The 16,581-nt window shown below is 46.3% G+C and overlaps 1 protein-coding gene across 3 annotated transcripts in view; it reads right to left on the bottom strand.

Moving 5' to 3' along the window:
- The window catches only part of hivep2a (HIVEP zinc finger 2a), a 93,683-nt gene extending 77,372 nt beyond the window's left edge, over window positions 1-16,311 (bottom strand). For all 3 annotated transcript variants that reach the window (XM_076755948.1, XM_076755950.1, XM_076755951.1), the window contains exons 1-2: window positions 15,897-16,311; window positions 7,648-7,706 (exon numbers count right to left, since the gene is read on the bottom strand). The gene's annotated coding sequence lies outside the window, so the exon portion shown is untranslated. The remainder of the gene's footprint in view (window positions 1-7,647; window positions 7,707-15,896) is intronic.
- Window positions 16,312-16,581: the final 270 nt, after the last annotated feature.

Here is a 16,581-nt window from a genome sequence, read left to right as displayed (position 1 = left end):
GGGCAGACTAACCCCCTCATCCAGGTGTAATAGGTAGGCCTATGATGTACACCTCTCCACAGTTAAACACTTGTGACTGCAGAAAAGCCAGACATAAAAAAAAAAAAATTCGGCAGGGATGTCTTTTCAGGTCGCGCCAGATTTATTTCCCCTCTTTGAAGCGCTAATGCTTAGCCTGCTAGGCCGCTCTCAGCACTAACTGTCGTTAGCATGTGCTAATCCCCCGTCGCATGATGGATGGGAGATGCAAGGTGCTAGCCAGCTGTGCTAGCTTTTAAGCCTTAATACCCTGAGTATGAGTGAGCTAGCGTGGAGCTAATCAGTCTTAATGCCACGCATATGGAGTTAGCTCTGGAGATGGCTAGCCACAGTAGCAATGGCTAATCCTAGCGGCTACAGGAAAAAGCCCAATCCCTTGTTTTCCCAAATATGTCAATTTTTGAAACTGCAGCATGAGATTAACATTAGTGGAAGGGAATAAAAATAAAGCAGAGGAGAGGGGAAAAAGAGGTCGCTCTAAGCACTGAAAATGTTGGATGACATCGAGCTCTTGTTCCATCTGAGGCTCGATGCACTTTCTGCAAAGACTCTCTGGAAAGAAACGAAAGGCGGAGCTGGAAAAGACGGTAGAGGAGGAAAACGAGCAGGAGTGAAAGGAAAAAATTAGAGGAAGCAGAGATGGTGAGACATTTAGAGCATTTCCCAGATGAAGTACCAGGCTGAGACACACCACAGGCTCTTCATTGACTTGACAACAGGAAGTGATGTCACGCTGGCGTGGGCCCAGAAATATCTTGGTAGCTCTTATCTTTAAGTGCATGTGTGCGTCTGTACGAGTGCTTCAAACTGAAGCACCTGCTGCTCTCTTTCTCTCTCTCAGTCTAGAAAATCACAGCCTTCAGTCGGGCGCCTACTCCTCCTCTTCCACTTCCTCCCGATCCTCCTCCTTCCGTCCATCACATGGTACAAGCCAGAGCGCCAGGGCACTGACATCGGCCACAAGCTCTCCCTCCCTCCCTGCCTCCCTCCAACTGTGTGTTTCAGGCAGGAAGCCACCAAAAGGCACAGCAGAGACGAGCCACCTGTTCCTCCCTGGCAGAGGAGATTGGGGAGGGATGGGGGGAGTGATGAAAAGATGACAGCAGGGGGAAATGACACGGGGGGAGCGAGGGGAAGAGGAGGAGCAGAGGAAGAGGAGGAGGACAGCCTGAGGAAAGGAAGGAGAGGTAGCGAGAAAGCAGACAGGGAAGACAGAAATGGGAGAAACAGGAAAACAAGGAGGGATGGGACAGTGGAAAGGAAAGAACAATAGAAGGAGGCAGAGGGAGGGACGGATGGAGGGATATGAGACTGAGAAACTCAGGGAGGAGGGATAAAGCAATTTAGAGGGAGGAGACTGAAGGATGAAGAGGAGGACTGGAAGAGTGGATGAGGCAAAAGAGGAAACCATGGAGTGAGGTAAAGATTAGAAAGAATGAGGGATGAGACAAAAAAGACTGGAAGGGGTAAGAAAGTGGAGGGAGGGGGAGAAGAAAAGGAAGGAGAGATAAAAGAAAATGGAATAAAATGAAAGCAAAGCAAAGGGCACAGATGGAAGGAGGTATAGAAAGAGAGAGATGGAGGTATATGAAAGTGAAAAACTGAAGGTGAAGATGAAAGGACAAGGGAACGAAGGGGATGAGGTGAAAGAGGAAGCTAGCAATGACAGGAAGTGAAGATGAAAGGAAAAGAAGAGGTGACAAAAAATGAGGCATAGGACAGGAAAGAAAAGAGATAAGAGAGGAGTAGAGGGTGAGAACGATGGGTAGACGGAGGAAGAAGCAAAAGTAAAGAGAAGATAAAAAGTCAACAAAGCAGGGAGATAAAGCAAAGGATGCTGCAAGGGACAGAAAAAGGAAGGAGGCAAGAGATGGAAGGAGGTATGGAAAGGGAGGATGGAGGGATGAAAGAAAGGAGACAATGGCATAGAGGAAGAGGATGATAAAAGGTGTTCAAAAGAGAAGGGATGAGACAGGAAAGAGGTTAGTGGTCAGAGGAGGAGGAGGAGAGGAGGAGAGGAGGGAAGGAGGAGGAGAGGAGGGCAGGAGGAGGACAAGAGGAGGAGAGGAGGGCAGGAGCAGAATAATAGGGAGAGGGAGAAAGGGAAAGAGATTAAATGAAAAAAGCAAAGACGAGAGGAGGCGGAGAACGCAGAGGAGGTGATGCCGCCTAATCACAATCCCTCCTCCCCCCTCTTGACTTTGTCCTCCCTCCGTTCATCACTCCCTCTCTCCTCCCACAAACATCCCGTCTTCCTCTGAACGCTCCTTCAGCCCGCGGTCACGTGACCCTCGGACATAATGAAGAGTCACCCTGAGGACTCTGGAGGGCTTTTCACCGCGGAAACACACGAAGGTCATGTTTATGAATGAAGACTAAAGCTCACGTCAGGCTCATTGTTCTGTTCACGGAAGACGTTTTTCCTTGATGTTTGTGCCTCTACTGCGGGTTTCTGTGTGTGTTTTAATTGTGTTTACTGTTCCACGGATGGATCGTGGACGTTATGCGCTCGGTGGAAGTTAGGGTTACGTCTGGTGCGTGTGGCTAAGGCCTGTTAGCTTCAGCCTTGACAAGTCAGTTCATTCATTCACACTGAAAGATGTGCCGCAGTGCCACTGAGCCAGAGCGATGCTACTACTGTTTACTAGTACCAGTACTACAGTTTTCTTCTGTTCAGCTCGTGTTTATCATTGTTTGTGTTTGCTGCTGTTTCCTAACGTTCAGTTTATTAGCATTTACAGCCCTCGATTAGTGTTTATGACTTGTTATTGCTGTTTACCTAATGTTTACTTCATGCTACCTTTTAGCCACACTTGTGCTCGGGCTCCAGGAATGGCAGTGTCCGCCTGTCAGCTGGTTGCTCCAAAAAGTTCATGTTCTCCTCGAGGTGAAATACAATAACTCAGGTGATCCTCTTGAAATGTTCCCAAGCTACTCTAGTGTAAGACCAAACGCTTACCTTATGGCACTCCCATCACAGCCTCGTTTGCACTTTGAGTTTAGCACTAATTAGCAAATGTTAGCATGCTAACACGCTAAACAAAGACAGGGACCATGGTGAGCATTACCCCTACTAAACATCAGTATGTTCAAACTGTCATTGTTAGCATGCTGAAGTTAGCATCTGAAGTTAGCATCTGAAGCTAAAATGTGTAAAATCTGATATTTACTGCATTTGTGATATTCGGGAGCAGGTGATTGTTGTTTCCTAGTAACACCTTTACTTGTCTTTTGAGGGTGTTTCATAACTTTGGACCAATTTTTCCTTTTGTCGACGCAAACAGTTCAACTTTACCGGGATTAGGACGAGGAGAAACATTCAGGTGTCAAATTAAGGCTTTATTTGCTGGAAACAACACACACATACACACACACACACTCACTCACACACACACACACACACACAAACAGATGTACAACGGATGTAAAGCAAACACAACACACTGGTGTCCAAACACATGGACACAAAATACACATCCTGACTCATACACACACATACATTAAACGTACAGCAAATATAAATACAAAAATGCACACTGATGCACAGTATAGTCTCTCTCTCTCTCTCTCTCTCTCTCTCACACACACACACACACACACATACACACGGCATGTACAGGAAGTGTGCAGGCTGCAGAAGCAACAAAGCCGTCATTTGCATGAGGAACGATGCGGAAGTGAAACCAAAGCTCCTTATGGTACCGCACTGTGCTCGCCACTACACACTCTCTCTCTCACACAAATGCACACACACACACACACACACACACACACACACACACACTTTCCATGTGATTTGAATGCACAAATAAAGAGGCCAGTGGACTTCTGGTTACCTGGAGGAAATGGGAACCAAACTAACTGCTGTTGTCTCGGCAACAGTCATATCCCATAATGCTATTCAAATTCTCATGCTCCGTTATCTCGCTCGTTGGCCCGCACACACTCGATGTGTGTGTGTGTGTGTGTGTGTGTGTGCGTGTGCAGGCGTGAAGATGCTCACCCAAAGGCCATCCTCCACTTTAATGTGTGGCAGCGGACTTCCTGATCTGTTTCAGCCAATCGGTGAACAGACACTGATGTGAAGCTCCACACTGGCTTCCTGTCCACTACTGTTTTTTTTTTTTTTTTTATTTTCAGTGTACTTCTCAATGTACTGACTATGTGGTTACCATGGCGCCCGCATCCATCCCCTCCATCCCTCGCTCTCTATATTTTCTTATTTCATTCGGTGGCGTTTCAGCTGTTTTTCAGCACCATTTTTCATTTCGTCAGCTTTTGGATCTCGTTCGGCTCGGCCTCTTCTCATCATCCAGATGTTTTGTCTTTTTTGGCCGCCTAGAAGCTCTAAACCTTTGATTCACCTCACAAAACGAGCCTTCTGCCGTCGTTTCCTGCTGTTCTTGTACAGACTGATGACAAACTGAGGGGAGAAGCTCGTGGGCTCGCTGAATCGTGTGAGTGAAAACGACGTGGATGGTGCGTTCTACAGTCCTAACAGTCACCACATCTCAACTCAGAGAGAGGATTCGGAGCCACGTGTTCGACGGCGCTCCGTGAAAACGCCAAATAAGGGAATATGTTTCGAAAGAACGGCGTTCGTCCCTCCAGCAGAGCACCACAGAGTCGGAGAATCGATGACGTGGAGCACTGAAGCTTCTCAACACTTTACCGAAATTTATGTTGGGTTCATTTGTCATCCATCTGTTTTTTGTTGCTCTTCATCATGCTGGACGTCGCCTTACTGTGTGTGCGTGAGGGCACAGCAGCACACACACACTTCGGCTGCTGGAATAACACTCTTTTGATTTAACACTCTTTATGTTTCTCTTTGGTTCTCTCCAACTGTTGCAGATGCTGAGACCAAATCTCAAAAACGCCCATGTAAACACTGTCATGACGGCTTTAAACGTTTACAGAATTCAAGCAGTTCTCTCTCCTGCGAATTAACTGCATTTCATCAGCAATTCCCACCTACGATGGACAAAGTGTGCTGCACGTCTGCCTGGGTTGATGTTATTCAATATATTCTTTCATCACAAAAAAAATGAATTCATTATCAAATTATGTTTCTATGTTTTCTGTTAATAAACTTTATTCTGGTTTTACTAATGAAGCCTCATGATGAGGACACATTTCAAATGACATATCTCATACATATCGCTCGGTCCATGACTAACCTCGACAGACGTCCCCTACCCTTAACGAGGTCGTGATTTCAATCCAAACCACGGCGGTTCCCGAACCTGAACGCAGCAGGCCACATGTTTTCAACCCTAACAATGATCTGTCCCCACGCTGAGCCGTTAACCAGCGCTTAACCATAGAGCTGTCACATCATGAGGCTCATTCTCAACGCGAACAGCTTCAGAGCCGCAGACGAATTATGCTGTCAGACTTTTAAAAAAGCTCCTCGTGCGGCTCCACAGGGGCATATTTTGACTTTTAATTTGGAGGACTTGTTGGCATGGAGACATAGTTTCTGTCTCTCTCTGTCTGTCTGAACAGCTTGCCTCCGTTTGGAGCCGCCATTGACATTTGTCACCGTCTATGTCCTTATAACCCACCTCTCACACACACACACGCACACACACAGAGTGCAGACACACACACTCACAGTGTGTGCGTGTCTGCAGCACTGACGCACATCCTGTGCATGTTTTCTGTTGTGTGACTGTGTGTTTTACAGAGATGACATTGTAAACCCTCTCGTTTGTGCTTTGAGGTGCAGATAGTGATCTTTGCTTTACATGATCTATGTCTGCGGACTGTCTGACACGCACACACACACACACACACACACACACACACACTCACACACACACAGTCATGGGTGATAACGTATATAGAAGAAGGACTGATGTGAGAACGACAGAGAGAGATAGAGAGAGAGACAGACGGTGTTTGGATGACATAGTTCATCTCATACCTGATATGAAGCCGTCTGTTACACAGGAAGAGGAAGTGACACCGCTGACACACACACACACACACACACACACACACACACGCACTTATAAAGCCAAGACTTGGCTCTTCAGCATCCAACACCACTCCTCTTTCTTGCATCTATCCTTGTTTTTAGCCTCATCTTCAGTACAGCAGCACAGCAGCTGTTTAGCCTTAATGGTCACATTTACCTGTTTAGTGGTTATGAGAGTGTGTGTGTGTGTGTGTGTGTGTGTGTGTGTGTGTGTGTGTGTGTGTGTGTGCGCGCGCAGCTTTCAGGTGTGAACAACCTGGTGATGTGAGTTTGTGTTTTACAGTCACGAGATTGAGACTAAATTAAACACCCTGCTGTAATAATGTAAGTATGGTACATCCTGACCTTTCACTGAGGAGGATGCTCAAGCTTTCATAGATCTGTTTTTCATGATGCCTGGCTTTAATGGCTTTAATGATGTACACAGAAACTGGAGCTTATTCCATCGTCGACTTCCTGTGATATCAGACGTCACCTGAACGTCTGAACTTTAAACTTTCAACCTGGAGCTCCTTGTTTGTTGTTGTTGACGAGTCCAGGAGTTTAATCTACATTAAAGACCATCTAAAGACCAGATCAACTCATTCATTTTTCTGACAGGATGAAGCAAAGATCAAAGACATCTCATCCTCGAAGCGTCCAGCAGAACTGTGCTGATCCTCACGTTACTGAAATGCATCCCACTCTGTCATCATGTCTCTGTTCGACTACACCTGGCATCACAACACACACTCCGTCTTCAGCGCTGAACTTAAAACAAAGCTGCCTGAACAACCCGGGCGCTCCTTCCGGCTCCTCTTGCGAGCGCAGGTCTCGCTCATTTTACAACCCGCTCTAAAACGTGCAAAAGAGACGGGAGCGCAGGAAACTTTGCACGGCGGCAGGCAGCAGGACCATGAAAGCGAGCTTTTTCATTTACGCTCCCAGCCGAGGTCACACCTCCGGTAACGAAGCTGGACGGTTGCCGGGGCAACCGTCCAGGAGAAAACAGCGAGAGTAATTCTGGTTAAATGAAAACGGCTCAACTCGCTCCTCGTCTCACCGTCTGTTTCTCTGTGCGAGCCGCTCCCTCTCTCATAACAAAAGGATCAGCCATTTTAAATCATATTCATGGTTGTCGTCACAGAGAGGAGCTTCTTCCACCATTTTCTCCTTGTTTTCAGCCCTGCTCTCCTCCAGCCACTCATCACTTTCAGTCTGTTTTATTACATTTTAAAGTCTGGCACATGTTAAGACTGCACTTTCTACGCTGGGACCCTTTTAGTCACTCTACAGTCGTACCTCTGGACGCCCTCATCCAGAGGAGCTTCACTCACGGTGCATTTGTCCGGACACCAGCCCGTTGGTCCTACCCTCTCTCTAAATTCAGATGTTAGTCCTTCTCCTTGTGGGTTTTTTAAATTTCTTTTTCCAAGTCCAGAAAACTCACCAGTCTCTGCGCTGCATGTGACTGTCATCCAATTTCACTTTCGGTACTTTATTGGTATTTTACTCCCTATAAGCTAAACTTGACGTGACCTCGTGACCACATTTCAGCCGTCAGCTGTCTGCTGCTGTTCTGCATGCCTGCAAGCAACTGCCACACACACATGCACACATACGGTTATTAGTTTTGTGGATCCTACCTGGTGCAACTGTTTGTCCTCTGGTCCAGTTTAGCAAGTCCACAAACTGGTCACGGCCCCTGGAGGAGACAGAGACAGCATGACAAAGACGTTCAGCGTTTTTATGTAAATCCACCTACTGTAAACACCTGTCAGGCCCTGAGCATTCAACATGGCGGCGTCCTGGACTGGAGTCGAGCTGAGTCCAAACATATCCGAAACACTGAAAGACACTAACTTGCTTTCTGGCAGACAGTTACGTTGATGCAGCTTCATATCTGTCCATAAAATATACTGCAAGGCGACCAGCAGCCGGATCCATTAGCTGAGCACAAAGACTTGAAACAGTGCTAATGCTAATGCTAATGCTCTTGAATGCTGAATGGAAGCAGATCCCTGCTGTGGAGTTCAGGTGTCCACATGTTTTGGCCATTTACAGTAAAACTAAAGGTTTATTCTAATAGTTGTAAAGGTCATAAGACTCTCTCAGCGTCTAAGTATCGATGGAAAATGAACAGCAACAGTGTTGTTTTTCTAAAATTTCCATGACAAATGAAGTGACACGCCGTTCCTGTGGTTTGCAATCTAAAATTTCTAAAAACACTCCGAAGTCTGTGTTGTTTTCTGAGCGTTTGACACTGACATTTCAAACCCCTCGATGAATCCACCGATAAACAAATAAAAACAGATGACACTCTGTCTCAGAGCTTCAGATCACTCGTGTCATCTTGATTTTCACTTTTCTTTTGTCACTTTTTTTTTCCAGCCCGTTAGGGTTTCTGTTCCACCTCCCCCGCTGAGATTGGATTTCTTTTCATCCCCTGATATTTTTTGAAGTGTTCTTATCTTTTGTATGGATATGCAAATAACTCAACCTAAACCTACAGCGGTAACAGCCTCCGCGTCGTCACTGTGCTGCCGCTAACTCCACTGTGGCAGATAACATCAGACTGGGCAGCAGAGCCTGGGAACGGCACACTAACAAGACGCTTCAACAAAGACGCGTATATTCAACATCTATTGTTACTTTCTGATTGATCTATAATGAAAATACTCCTTTCAGAAACAGATCAATTTAAGCTGACAGCAGCTGAGGTCCTCTTGTAGCGAGGACAGCTCAGAAAATGGTTCTAGAAACAAGAAGCAAAGAGAAAAATTGAGATTAAATGGCAAAACCTGCCAATTTCATGCCACATTCATAGTAATTAAAAAATAACAGCTACATTTCAAAGCTTTTGGCGTCCAATTTTCATCAAAATGTTATTTTTCTAATCCAATTTTTATCAAAATTTAAAGAGTGTTGTTTTTTCTTTCAGATTTGATGAAATTTATTTGTAAGAAAACACCAGAAAATGTCATACAGTTAAAGACAAAAAGCCTCCTCAGATTCACATAAAACCATCAGTCTGCAGCTGATTTGACTTGAATTTAAATTTTCGGCTCACCTACTTTCCCTAAATCCGCCTCACGCAGCCTACGTCATTAGATTCACTACATTTCCCAAAATGCCACTGGAGATCCCCCCATAGAAAATGCCGGCGCTCAGGGTTTTACATGTACGTAGATGCGAGGCGTTGAATTACTGCAAGCACGAAAGTGAGACTTTCCCACAAAGAGAAAGTGAGTTTCACCTTTTACTCAAAAGCGAACAAGTAACGTGTTCTAGTTCTGCTTTCACATCTGCGGCGGCAAAAAATTTGATTTCTCCCCGTATGACTGTTGAACAGCGGCTCTGGATTCACAGACACTGACATCAAAAGCCCGTTTCGGGTATTTTAGGCGACTGAAACATTTTCTAAAATCATACCACACCGGAGCTGCTGGGAACGGGACGTCATGTCAGGCCTCCATCTGAGCAGTTAACAGGATATTAATAAGAAAAATAATGAAACCAAACTACGAAAGGTTGTGTGTTGGAGCTGTGCATTAGAGAGAGTTTGACAGCATTTTATTAGATCCAGTATGAGTGTGTCCCTTATTGAATCTGCGTAGGTGTAACTCAACAATATTAGTTAATAAATAACTAATACTTAAGAACTGAAATTCCATATATTGACATTCAAAGAACCAAAACTCAGCCAGGACTCAGTTGAAAAGAACGATATCAGTTTCATCTCTGTGCTGGATGGTCGAGCAAAGCAGAGGGACAGAGGGACTCATGTATTTAACACTTTTAGACAAAATGCCTTCTGCACAGCTCGATATAAACACAGTGTATATACACACAGCTGGGTCCAGCTACTTCGCCTCTCATCGTGAAGCTAACTGACCAATCCCAGCGATCATTGGACGTACTGGTAGCTAGCGTGTCGCTAACAAGATGCAACATATAAATTCGATCATTTTGGAGCTGTTGGAGGCTTTCACCCTTCGCTCAGCCTCTTCCAGAGGTTAGCATGTTCTGGACCACAAAAAATGAGTCTGATACCACCTGAATCAAAACAGCACCAAACGTCCTGTGTGTCCCAAAATGTCACAGCTTTCACCTTAAAGAGCTTCTGATCAAGGGCCGCTATCAGAAAACAACTCTGGGCCTTTTTCCACGTGCAAACTTAAGCCGGCTGTATTTGCTCTGTTAATTTATTGTTAATGCAAACCAGAAAGTTCCTGCTGCTGCTGCTTCACATTTCAACTTTCTGCTGAACCTCTTGTGTTCTGAGGCAGCTACTGGAAAAGCACCAGCCACTGAGATTAAGTCTGCTTTGTTAGCAACAGCCTACTGTTGTTCACTAGACGTCGGCCTACATGTTCAAATGCAGACACGCTCGGTGTCATTAGCTCAGCACATTAATCTGAACACTGTAGGAAGGAATAATAGAAGAAGATGATGATGAGGAGGAGCTGCAGGCCACAGGTCCTTACATGCATTCATATTCTAGAAGATCATCGTATGTTGAGAACCACGTATCTCTAAAAAGCTTCAGGAGCTCTTTGTGAGGAGGCATTTTCAGCTGATCCAAGAGGCTTAAAAAAAAAGTTTATTTAGTTTAAGTAAGCCATAAAGGAGCACTTCATCCTTCAGTGCATCACAAACACTCACATTCAAAATCACCAAATTTGGAGATACATGGTTTTCACTGGACAGGAAGCAGATGAAAAAGTGCAATATTTGTAGAGGAGGAGTGAAGCAGAAGTGTAAAACTGCATAAAGTGGAAATAAGTGAAGCAAATGTTGTCAAATTTGTACTTCAGGGCAGAATTGAAGTAAATGTACTTCGTTACCTTCCGACAGTGCTGACTTTTGTACGGCGTGTTGGTTCTAATCCATTCACAGGCAGCGCACAGCGAACGCTGGCCGTGTCAGTTGGGATTTTCTGATTACAAAACACTGATTTAGTTCTACTGTCTGATGCATAAATGCATGAAGTGAGACTAATTACAAGCTGTTGAGAAAGTAGGCCAGTTTGGGTAAAGGTCTCTCTCTCTCTCTCTCTCTCTCCACATCTCCATCATCTCCCCGTCCATTTAAATAGCCAAACACACACACACACACAAACAAACACACACACGGTCTCTAGCAGGCATCTCACAGGTGGGAGCTGAGCGTGAGGGAAACTATCACGCTTCCCATCTCGTTAAAAAGCTGCCGTGCCATTGGCTGCCGCGGAGCAACAGCCTTCCCAGTCAGCAGCAACGCATTCACTGATTGGCCGAGGGACAAAAAAATGTCCTCATCTACATGTTGCAGGGGGTAAGAGAGGGAGTTTCCTTTTGTACAGCTGAGGACAACACACACACACACACACACACACACACTCTCTCTCACACACACACACACACACTCTCCTGAGCAAAGTCCTTCAAATGAAAAGTGTGTCAGCAGCTGACAGAATAGACACACTCCTCTGTCAGTGCAGCTTGGAAATCTCTCATCCTCTCTCCTCTCCTCTTCCTGATCTCTGTTACTCCTCATCCTTCTCCTCCTCCCTCATCACCCTCTCTAGTCCACTTCCCTCATTTCCTACCCTCTTGCTTTCTCTGCTCTCCTCTCATTGCCTCTCATGTCCTCTGTTCTTCTCTCACTTCCCTTCCTCTCTCCTCTCTGCTCCATTCCACTTGTCCCCCTCCTGAAATCCTCTCCTTTTGTTTCTTCTCCTGTCCTCATTTCCTTTCCTCACCTCTTCTCTCCTTTCTTCTTCTTTCCTTTTCTCTTGTTTCCTCCGTTGTCCACTTGTTTCCTATCACCTCCCCTCTCCTTGAGTTTTTCCTTTCTCTTCTTCTACCCTTCTCTCCTCCCTTCTCTTTTCTTCCTTACTCCTCTCTCATCTCACCCCTTATGTCAATCTCCCTCCACCTTTTCTCCCTTCCTCTCACTCTACTCCCACTTTCCCCCTCTTGTCATCGTCTCTCTCAGGTGTATATTCAACAAGGTATAACACCAAACCACAGAAGAAGAATTTAGAGGAGACGCCTGTCAACCAACTCATTAACTCTATATGTGTGTGTATGTGAGTGTGTATCTTAATAATTTAGCCATCGCTGTCAGGACCTCGGTCACGGAGCGCTCTCAGGTTCCTCTACAGCTCTCAGGTGATCTCACACACACACACACACACACACACACACACACACACACACACACACACACACAGGTGATGCTGTGCAGTTGCATTCAAAAACGGCACAATTCAGTGAGATAAACTGGATCAGTTCAGTGTGAAGCTTAAAATCCTCTTTTAATGCTCTCTGGAGGAAACCCATTCACTTCATGCTGGAGAATCAGTGAGCGCGCTGTTAGCGTGTTGCAGGTGCGCCGGGTTGCAATGCAGCTGTTATTTGTTGGTAATAATCCACTCTGAGGTGTCTGATATGTCACAATAACTGGGACAGACCAGGTGAGACGGAGAACAGCACAATACAACGTGGAGCAACGTTTTCTCTCACTGAGATCAGTTTTAAGTTTCGACTGTCAATCAAAACATCAGTTCAAAATGATACGAGGGAAGCAAGCAAACATCTTAGACGCTGTAACGAATGATTTTTCCAACGTTTGGAGACTCATGTTCATACTAATCGCTGATAAACATGTTACATGTTTCAGCACCTGATGCAAGATATTAGAAGCTGATGGTGTGGATCATCATTACAAACACTTCACTTCATGATGAACACCAGCAACTGAAAGCTGTAACGAAATCTCACCACAGTTTGCGTGTGTGGCGTGTGTGAGTGTGTGTTACTTCATCACACCATGCCATGCATCTGCAGTCATTTCAGATTCTCCAGCTATGATATGAGCGCCATGCTAATTGACAGCGAATGCAAACTTGACACACCTGCAGCAAGCTAACTGATACAGAGCCAGCTGCACGCCGCAGACCGCTACCAGAAGCAAAACATACATTAAATCCAATGGATTTAAATGCAAGTGCACGGATAAAGAGACATCAATCAATTCTAACTAAAACATATGAGCAGACTGATGCACCTTTTATTGGACAGCAGCATTTGTCTGACAAAAGTGTCCACAAGGCTGTAATAGATCAAGAGCAGAGGGCTGTAAAGAAGCCAATCAAGGAGGCCATTCATCATCTCCACCATCTTTAAATAGAGACAGACGTTACAACAGCCTTCTATATACAACCACCTGTTATCACCTGACAGCTGAGCTATCTGCATGACAAACGAGCAAACCACACTCTGAGGAGGCTGTGACATGTGATGGAAAGTGCTGTGCAGGTCAGCAAGTGGTCCTTGAGATAAGATCGTTTTTTGTCCAGCTGATGTAGTGTAACATTGGAATATTTGAATGCTGATGCATGAGGTGACTTATATGACAGACACATGTGAGTGGATCTCAGTCAGTTTGTCAGCAACACCTAAACGTTTACAGGTTGGTGATGTACCCTTTATTTGACCTGAAGAGCTCAGATCAGAGAAAAGTCTGAAGAAAAGACGCAAAATTTTATGTGGTAGAATTTTTCAGGTCCCAGTCCGGGTTGGAAAGCACTGACTTAGGCGAACATGTTTATGCTAACGAAGCCAGCGGGCTCGCCGTGCTGTGGGTAAATAGTAGCCCTGTGCGGCCAGTGTGGCACAGCTGCTCACACAGCAGCTTCCAAACTGAAACGCTCCCAAAAGCGTGTGATGGGTTTCACTCTGTCTCCCCTTCTCGCTCTTCCTCTTTCCTCCATTTTGCACCATGAATGTTTGCTTTCGTCTCACACAAGTCAACACACAGCGCGATGTAAGCCCTGCATGGTGCAACGGTGATTACTGTCAAAGTCTCCATGGCGTAGAATCAAGGATTGTTAGCACTCAAAGAACTTCAGTAATCGTTTCAGCTGTACTGGATGCTGCTGTCCAACTCTAGTATGTATGTACTGGTAAGTGCGCTTCACACATACACACACTGAGTTCCCACAAGGCCTAGGTAATAAATTAATTGAGTGTTTAGTGCAGAAAATCAAGTCACACTTCACACACGTTCTCCATACGCCTATCCACCCTGGTAACAGTGTGTGTGTGTGTGTGTGTGTGTGTGTGTGTGTCTGCCTGCACGGACGCTCGGTCCTACGCAGTACACCCCGATGGCCATCTGAGGTGGCAGTGGGACAGATGGTACGTAGGTCGGTCTTTCCCCGTGCACGTTCTCACACACACGTTCAGCAGAGACACGTGCACGCCCAGCCGTGCACAGCATGCGTCCTGACAGCAGAACACACACTGTAATGATCTCTTCAGCTGCAGGCGTATAACCTGCAAACACCACAAACGCGCTCAGGACGAGCTGCTGTTCTTCTGCAGCTTCCACCGGTGCAGCTTCTCTCTGCACTTCACGTCTTTCTGTCCACATCCAGCTTCCTTTCGCTTTAATTGTTCTGCAGTGCGCACAGCTTGTTGTTTCCAAAAATACATCTTTTCAGTGTCAGTCTGAGTTTAAAATTAGCTGCTTTCACTGCCAACAGAGTGACAACAGTTTATGAAAATAAAGCTGAAATAACCTTTGATTTTAAACTTGTTTTTATTTGTTTGAATATACAATGAATATTTTGACTGATTTGTTTACTGCATGCCTTCATGCAAGTGTATGTTTGATCTTTATTGGTGCTTCTTGTTAATTTTTCCTTTATTTGTGATTCCTGTGACACATTAAAACATCTAAGAAATGATCTAAGAGCCAGTTATTCATTCATACTGTCAATCATCCGCCCTGCTGGATTGTCCTTCCAGCATACAGTAGTGTTGACCCTGACCTTTGACCTCTGCCCTCTCTGTGGACGGGAGGAGGCGCGGGGAAAACAGAGAGCTTCCCTGGAGGAATGAGCAGCGGATCACAGGATTATGACGCGCAGTAACACACGACGTGCTTATATGATGAGGCTGTAAATCTCCTCTCTAGAAATGCAGCGAAAAAAGGCTGAAATGTTTTCCAGCACAGAGAATCAGCGGGCTTGTTAAAGAGGGAGAGAGGCAGAGCAGGGCCGGGCCGTGCGTCGGAGTCTCCCCGGCCGGGGCCCCTCTCTAGACGGCAACACGTCATGGAACATTCCCGGAACCAGCCAGCGCACCACCCACCATTTCTCTCTCTCTCTCTCTCTCTCTCTCTCTCTCTCTCATACACACACACACACAAACAGAGGAAACAAACGATGAGCATATGAGATAAAGTCACTCCCTTCAGAAAAAGAACTGCTGCCTTTAACACAGTTTGTATTTTAGAGATACACTCAAGAGCAACACACAGTAAGTGTCACAGCGATCACACTGTAGCGGCAACAAGGAAATACCAAAGGGAGTGCGCTAAGGTCACAGCTTAAACTCACTTCTCAACAAGCACCATACAGTGATTCTAAGCACCTCGTAGGAATATTAAATGAAATGCAAGTGAACTTCTCCGAGCCGTGCCACCCAGATGCGGGCAGGGCTGCTTTGTCGCTGCACAACGCATGTATGCAGAAAATCGACCTTCCAGACGCAAAATCACACCATCACACCTATCCGAGCTTCCACTTTCACAGCTTCAAGTCCACCAACACTCCCCCTCCCTCTCGGTCTCCCTCAATATCTCTCCCCGGCCTTGCAGCCAGCCTGGCCGTGCAGGCTACTGCAAATTCCTCAGGATATTACGCAACCCGGGTAATCTGCATGCAATGCAATGCGTGCCCGGGGTATTCCCCCTGCGTAGCCTTGCCCTTATAAGCTAAACAAAAGATCAAATGCCGTGAAAACAGCACATAAGGTCCGTCATGGCGCAGAAAACCCTGCTGTCACTGTTTAACGTGTGATAAAATGCCCGGTAAGGTTTCGTTTTTCATCCCCGCGCTTACCTTCTGTCTGCGCTCCGGCTGCGCGTCTCCGTCTCCGTGCGAAAATGACAACAGGCTACCCCAGTGACAGGAGATCCGATTCCGGGCGGGCTTGACACCTCGCTGATTGTCCGTTAAATTCAGCCAGGAGGCGGTTGTTAGAAATCCACAACAGTCGAGGGGGAGCGGTGGAAACGGCGCGGCGAGGCGGCCGACGGAGGAAAAGTTGCGCGTAAAAATGGAAGGAATCCTTTCCGACCGGATTTCTGCTGCCGGAGCTCCACTACTGCAGTCAGACAGACAGTAAATGTGTGCGTCTGACTGTGTTATGAGTGTGTATGTGTGCGTGTGCGAGGGTGAAATCAGGAGACACATACACACGCACACACACACTCATACGCACACGGGGGTTATTCCAAACGCCACTTCCCAGAATAGCAGCATAGAGGAGAGGGAGAGAGAGAGTGAGAGAGACGGAGTGGCAGAGAGAGAGAGAGAGAGAGAGAGAGAGAGAGAGAGAGGGCGTGTGTATGTGTGTGTATGTGTGTGTGCTCGTGTGACGTCGTCGGATCCCCCAGCGCGCAACCAGGGCAGAGGGAGGGGAGGGGAGGAGGAGCAGTGGCCGAGGAGGAGGCTCTGTCTGCCGGCACAGAGAGAGCAGGATTCCCCGGTCACCTCTGGAGCGACCTGTCTGTCTGACTGTCTG

The sequence above is a fragment of the Chaetodon auriga genome, chromosome 18 (assembly GCF_051107435.1).
Source record: "Chaetodon auriga isolate fChaAug3 chromosome 18, fChaAug3.hap1, whole genome shotgun sequence".
NCBI lineage: Eukaryota > Metazoa > Chordata > Actinopteri > Chaetodontiformes > Chaetodontidae > Chaetodon > Chaetodon auriga.
Note: the sequence above shows the minus strand (reverse complement) of the source record. Positions and strands in the feature narration are given on the sequence as shown.